Source organism: Cebus imitator, unplaced genomic scaffold (assembly GCF_001604975.1).
Source record: "Cebus imitator isolate Cc_AM_T3 unplaced genomic scaffold, Cebus_imitator-1.0 Scaffold61, whole genome shotgun sequence".
NCBI lineage: Eukaryota > Metazoa > Chordata > Mammalia > Primates > Cebidae > Cebus > Cebus imitator.
The window spans coordinates 7,421,995-7,428,230 of NW_016107376.1; the positions used below are offsets into that span (position 1 = coordinate 7,421,995).

Genomic DNA, 6,236 nt, shown 5'->3' on the forward strand with positions numbered 1-6,236 from the left:
TAAAAAAAAAAAAAAAAAAAAAAAAAAAAAAAAAACTTAATAGGCCAGAAAATCAAATTATCCATTTAGTAATGAAAAATACATGAATTCTTCATGAAATTAAGAGAATCTGGACTTTGACAGAACATCAAAACTCTTGGGAACATAAACTCATTCTCTTTCATTGAGTCCCAAGGGAGATAAGGGCCTTGGTATAAGATGGAAGAAGCACTGGAATAAGGGTCTTGGTATAAGATGGAAGAAGATGGAATATTCTGGTGAAATGGATCTGAGAAAAGAGTGTTCATTGTTTCAGAGAACAGGGAACAGTTCCCAGGAAAAGCAGTGTTTGGTTTCTGTGATGAGCAACAAACTTCCTCCTCCAAAGAGAAGTGGTAAAACAATCCGGTCTCCACTCAAGGCATCTACTCTAAGAGACACCTTGGCTACCATCATAGAAGAACACCTAAAAATAACTGTGAAACACTTCCACCACCGCTGCACTACTTTTGGGTATTCTTACTTTGAAAGCATCTCTTCTTTAAACTACTACCCCAAATAGTAAAAAGCGTTTAAGGATCAGACGGCTCTCACCCAATTTCCCTTCAGCCTTGCTTACTTTTGCTACCCTATTCTTATTTCCCATCTGGAAAGTAAATTCAGAAAGATAACACAACACCCAGAGCATGGAACATGTGTTTTCCGGGTGGCCAGGACCCTTTCTACATCCTTGAGTACACCCGCTTACGGCAAATCAAACCTGCCCTGGTAGGGTTGTCTCACCAGCAGTGGTGGATGTGAACGGTCCCGTCCTCGCGGGCTGGCTGCAGCAACTCCCATCACCAGCCCCAGAGATACTGCCCAAGCTTCCTGTAAGGTGAATCGAGAAGGCAGAGTGGAGGTCCTTGTGCAGTCGCTACCTACCTTTTTCCTTATCTACTAGGAAACAAAAGATCACTTCCTTCCAAGCCCCCTGATATTCTAGGAAGACAGATCTGACAAAGTTCTAAATCAGCTGGTCCTCAAACAGAGCCCAACCTTTGAAACCCATCTCTAATAAAAATACAAAAAATTAGGCCGGTGTGGTGGCAGGCACCTGTAATCCCAGCTACTTAGGAGGCTGAGGCAGGAGAATCGCTTGAACCCAGGAGGCAGAGGTTGCAGCGAGCCGAGATCGCACCACTGCACACACACCAGCCGGGCAACAGTGCAATCTCAAAAAAATAAAAAGAATTGGGAGGCCAGGAGTGGTGGCTCATGCCTGTAATCCCAGCACTTTGGGAGTCTGAGTAGGAGGATTACTTAAAGCCAGGAGTTGAAGACAAGCCTGGGCAACATAGTAAGACCCCATCTCTACAAAAATTAAAAATAAAATAAAATAAACTGGGCATGGCAGTGCACACCTGTAGTCCCAGTTACTCAGGAGGTTGAGGCAGGAGGATCGCTTGAGCCCAGGAGTTCAAAGCAGCAGGGAGAAACGATCACACCAGTGCACTCCAGACTGGACAAGAAAGTGAGACCCCATCTCTTTAAAAACTAAAATAAAAAAGAGTAGAGAAATAGAAAATGCAACAAGTTTCCATTATCCCCTTTTTGTGCATTTCCTAGATTGACAGGGATGTCTATGACGCCTGGAGCATTTCCTTAATACACCGTAGAGTGGAGTTTATCCTGATTAGGAAATAAAGATCTGTATGAGGCTGCATTTTTTTTGTCCTGAAAACAAATCTGATTTCTGATGTTTTTGTAACTAGATCACAGATCTAGTAATGCTTGTGAATACGCTAGTTCCATGTCAGATGGAGCTGTAGTCTGCACTGGTTGTCAGGAAAAGCCCAGATTCACAAATCTGGCTGCCCAGTCTGTGTTATCTTTCCTTCGTTCTCTGAGCAAAACTTAACTCTTGCTGTTGCAAACCTAGAGATGCTGGAAGCAGTAACATCACCTTTCCCCAAGGCTTTGATCTATGTTACTCATTATTTCTCAGGTTTCATCCTCATTTAATTGAACCTGAAGAGACGGAGAAAAATCTCTCTTGCAAACGAATCATTTCATCATAAAAACTTTTTTAAACAACCACATTTATCTTTCATCGAATTCAGAAACCATGACAGAGAATTCTGCCAATAAAAAGAGCAGGAAGAGAAAATATAAATAAATAAATGCAAGAGAAGTATGTTTCAAATATCCACATTATCTACCGTGGAGCTATCATCCTGGGATTCTCAGACAATGACTGTCATGAAGAAATACGGAATGTGAGAGCTATGTGATTTATCTGAGTGTATGCGTGGGGTTTTTTCAATTTTCTGTAGCTAATATATAACAGTAATGAGGATTTTTTTTAAAAACTACTCCCTGAATAGAAAAAAAAATAGACTTGTCACAGTAATGTCTCATCACCTAATAATCTATGGTTATAGTCACAAATCACATAGGTAACATTAGCCCCAGAATAACTTAACCGCTGTGAAAGCAAACTCTGATGGTCAAAAGCACATCTTATTTATTCAACTAAATTCTAGTTTTCCACCAACGTAGCAGTGAACTGGGGTAAAGTCACCTGCCATAATGTGGGTTTTTTTTTTTTAATTTGAAACTTATCAGAAGTGATAATGATATTATGATAAAATGTAATCCTGGCCAGGCTCCGTGGCTTATGCCTGTAATCCTAGCATTTTGGAAGGCCGAGGCAGGTGGATCACCTGAGGTCGGGAGTTCGAGACCAGCCTGGCCAACATGGCGAAACCCTGTCTCTATTAAAAACACAAAAATTACCTGGGCGTGGTGGCGCATGCCTGTACTCCCAGCTACTCAGGAGGCTGAGGCAGGAGAATCACTTGAACACAGGAGGCAGAGGTTGCAGTGAGCCAAGCTTACACCACTGCACTCCAGCCTGGGAAACAGAGTGAAAATCAGTCTCAAAAAAAAAAAGAAAAAGAAAAGAAACTTACCTGAAGCAATAATGATACGATAATAAAATGTAATCCTTACTGCTGTAGCAAAAGATTAAATGTAAGATTTTACACCACTTTATCATCCTCTATGCAAATATTGTTCACAGGGCTAGGTGCAGCGGCTCACACCTGTAATCCCGACACTTTAGTAGGCCAAGGCAGGAGGATCACTTGAGGCCAGGAGTTCAAGAGACCAGCCAGGGCAACATAGTGAAACCCCATTTCTACAAATATTAATTATAACAACGAAATTCGTTGGCCTGGCAGCACATGCCTTCAGTTCCAGCTACTTAGGAGGCTGAGGTAGGAGGATCACTTGAGACCAGGAGGTAGAGGCTGCAGTGAGCTATGATCATGCTACCGCACTCCAGCCTGGGTGATAGCGCAAGACCCTGCCTTTAAAAATGAAATTTAAAAGCACTGTTTGCAAATGCATCATGAACAAATAGGAATATTATCAGCAGTGAACATCCCCTCTGGCCTCAGCTTGGACTCTTTCCACCTTCCTCTTTCGGTCCTGCCGCATGAGCCTTCTCTTTCTCACTAAGCATCTGTTTGTCATGTGATGTGTTTGCCTCCTCAAGAAGCCAGCTCCAGGAAAGCTTGGACCTTAATGCTTCCACTGCTCTAACCTCGGCATCTGAGATAGCAGATGGTGCATGGAAGAGGCTCAGTACGCATTTGCTGATGACTGACTGAATGAATGAATGAATGAATACACTGACTTTGCTTCTGAGCAAAGAAATGCAGTCAACCACCTTCACTCTCCACCACCTGCTCTGGGTCTCGTTCAAAGTCAAAGGCATTCCCCGGCCAATTGGCTTTCGCTGGTTGCTGATTTCCTTTTCTGCATGATTCAAAGGTCAACACAATACATCAAAAGACCCATGCAAAGGAGGCATTCCTACACCTATTCCCAATCACTCCCGTTTCCTGGGCCTCAGACAGAAGAGCATTTTATTATAACTTGTTCATCCTTCTAGCGTTATAGTGCAAACATAAGTAAATTCACATATATATTTTCCTTTTCCCCTCTTTCTTATACAAAGGGCAGCATATTCCATGCACTGTTCTCCACTGTGGCTTTTGTACTTGGCAATGTACCTGGAAATCTTCCCAAATCAAAACACAGATTTTTTTTTTTTGGACGTAATCTTGCTCTGTCACCAGGCTGGACTGCAGTGGCTCAATCTCAGCTCACTGTAACCTCCACCCTCTAGGTTCAAGAGAGTCTCCTGCGCCAGCCTTCCAAGTAGCTGGGATTACAGGCGTACACCACCATTCCCAGCCAATTTTTGCATTATTAGCATAGACGGGGTTTCACCGTGTTGGTCAGGCTGGTTTCAAACTCCTGACTTCAAGTGATCTGCCTGCCTTGGCTTCCCACAGTGTCGGGATTACACACATGGCCAGAACAGAGATTTGTAGCATTCTCTTTAACAGCTGCATAGTGTTCCACTGCAGATACACACCATCATCCCTTTAACCAGTCCCTTATTGACTGATGGGCACTTGGCGGCTTCCAGCACTCTGGCGTTAAAAAGCTTCAATTATAATTGTGAGCAAATGTCATTTCATCACATGTGTGGGTGTATCTGCAGTAAAGATTCCCAGAAACAGGACTGCTGGGTCAAAGGGTAAATGTATCAGTAACATTATTTCACGGCACCAGATTCCCCTCCTGTTGGCTTGTTCAAAAATACTGTTAAGTGCTACAAAGAAGCAGTGATATTTTATTTTTTATTATTATTTTTTTTTTCTGAGACAGCATCTCACTCTGTCTCCCAGGCTGGAGTGCAGTGGTTCAATCATAGCTCACTGCAGCCTTGACCTCCTGGGTTCAAGCGATCCTCCCAACTCAACCTGGGACCACAGGCACATACCGCCATGCCTGGCTAAGATTTTGATTTTTGTAGAGACAGGCCCTCACCATGTTGCCCAGGCTGGGTGATACTTTAAATGTATGTGTGTAGTACAGGTCCCAAGAATCTTTTCCATTCTTATCATGGGGACTGTTGATCTATTTCTTTACTTTCATAAAACACAAGTTCTTTCAAAATTTAAATCAATTCGGCACCCCCCAGGGGTGGTCTGAGTTCACCTTCCCTATTAAACTTGTATCCAACAATTTTCTTAAGCTAATAGGTTTTCCCTCTATCAACCTACTGGAAGAAAACAGCCTCTCTCAAAAAGACTTGGAAGCCTAGTTACTATGGGTGGAATTAAATTTTTATAAGAACATTCAGGAATTCTAAATCAGCAGCAAATATTTTTCTCATCACAATACACAGAATGACATGGAAAGAAAACATAAATGAATCTTTTAAAACTTTATTCATTCCAATTCATGGGATCCCCAAACCTAGTTTATATTCCCAGAGTTTTTAGTAATTCATGACTTTTTCACAGTGAGAATCTATAATTAGAAAATGTCATCTATCTACAGAAGTGATAAAGGGTTCTTTCCCACCCTAGCTTCTGGAGAAGGCATGAGGAAACAATATGGTTTCACATGACAGTCTCAGATTTCAGGAAATTGACCTTCTGACTTAGAACATTTATTATAGGCGGGGTGCACCAAAGCAATGATCTGCTTTCATACTGGCACAGACTGGCTAAATACAAGCCATACGAGACTAAATTCACTCCTTTGTGTAATATGGTTTTGTATAACATCATCAATTTACTTTAAAATCATTTGGCACGGGCAGCGTGATAGTCTCCATGAGGTAGTTACTGTAAACGTCAATTCTAAGGATGGTCAGTTGCCCTAATCAATAACTCATACTCCATCCACAAAAGACATGGACAAGAATTTTTCAGCTGTTTTCTTCGTACTGGTCCAAACTGGAAACAACCAAATGTCCATCAACTATAAAAAGGGACCTAAACTTTATATGATAAAATATTACAGAGCAATGGGGAAAAAATGAACAACTTGTACATGCAACAACAGGAACCAATCTCATAAAACATAAGTGCAATTCCATTCTTACGTGGAATTAAAAAGCAGGCAAAGGCCAGGTGCGTTAGCTCAAGCCTGTAATCCCAGCACTTTGGAAGGCCCAGGCAGGCGGATCCCGAGGTCAGGAGATCGAGACCAGCCTGGCCAATACGGTGAAACGCTGTCTCTACTAAAAACACAAAAATTAGCTGGGCGTGGTGGCGCATGCCTGCAGTCTCAGCTACCCGGAAGGCTGAGGCAGGAGAATTGCCTGAACCCAGGAGACAGAGGTTGCAGTAAGCCAAGATCATACTACCACACTCCAGCCTGGAGACAGAGACTCCATCTCAAAAAAA

General features: G+C 42.3%; 1 protein-coding gene and 1 pseudogene across 4 annotated transcripts in view; both read right to left on the bottom strand.

Moving 5' to 3' along the window:
• Window positions 1-6,236, bottom strand: part of CAMK1D (calcium/calmodulin dependent protein kinase ID) — a 457,067-nt gene that overhangs the window by 350,454 nt on the left and 100,377 nt on the right. The gene's annotated exons all lie outside the window — the stretch shown is intronic.
• Window positions 4,833-4,981, bottom strand: LOC119471448 (annotated as a pseudogene).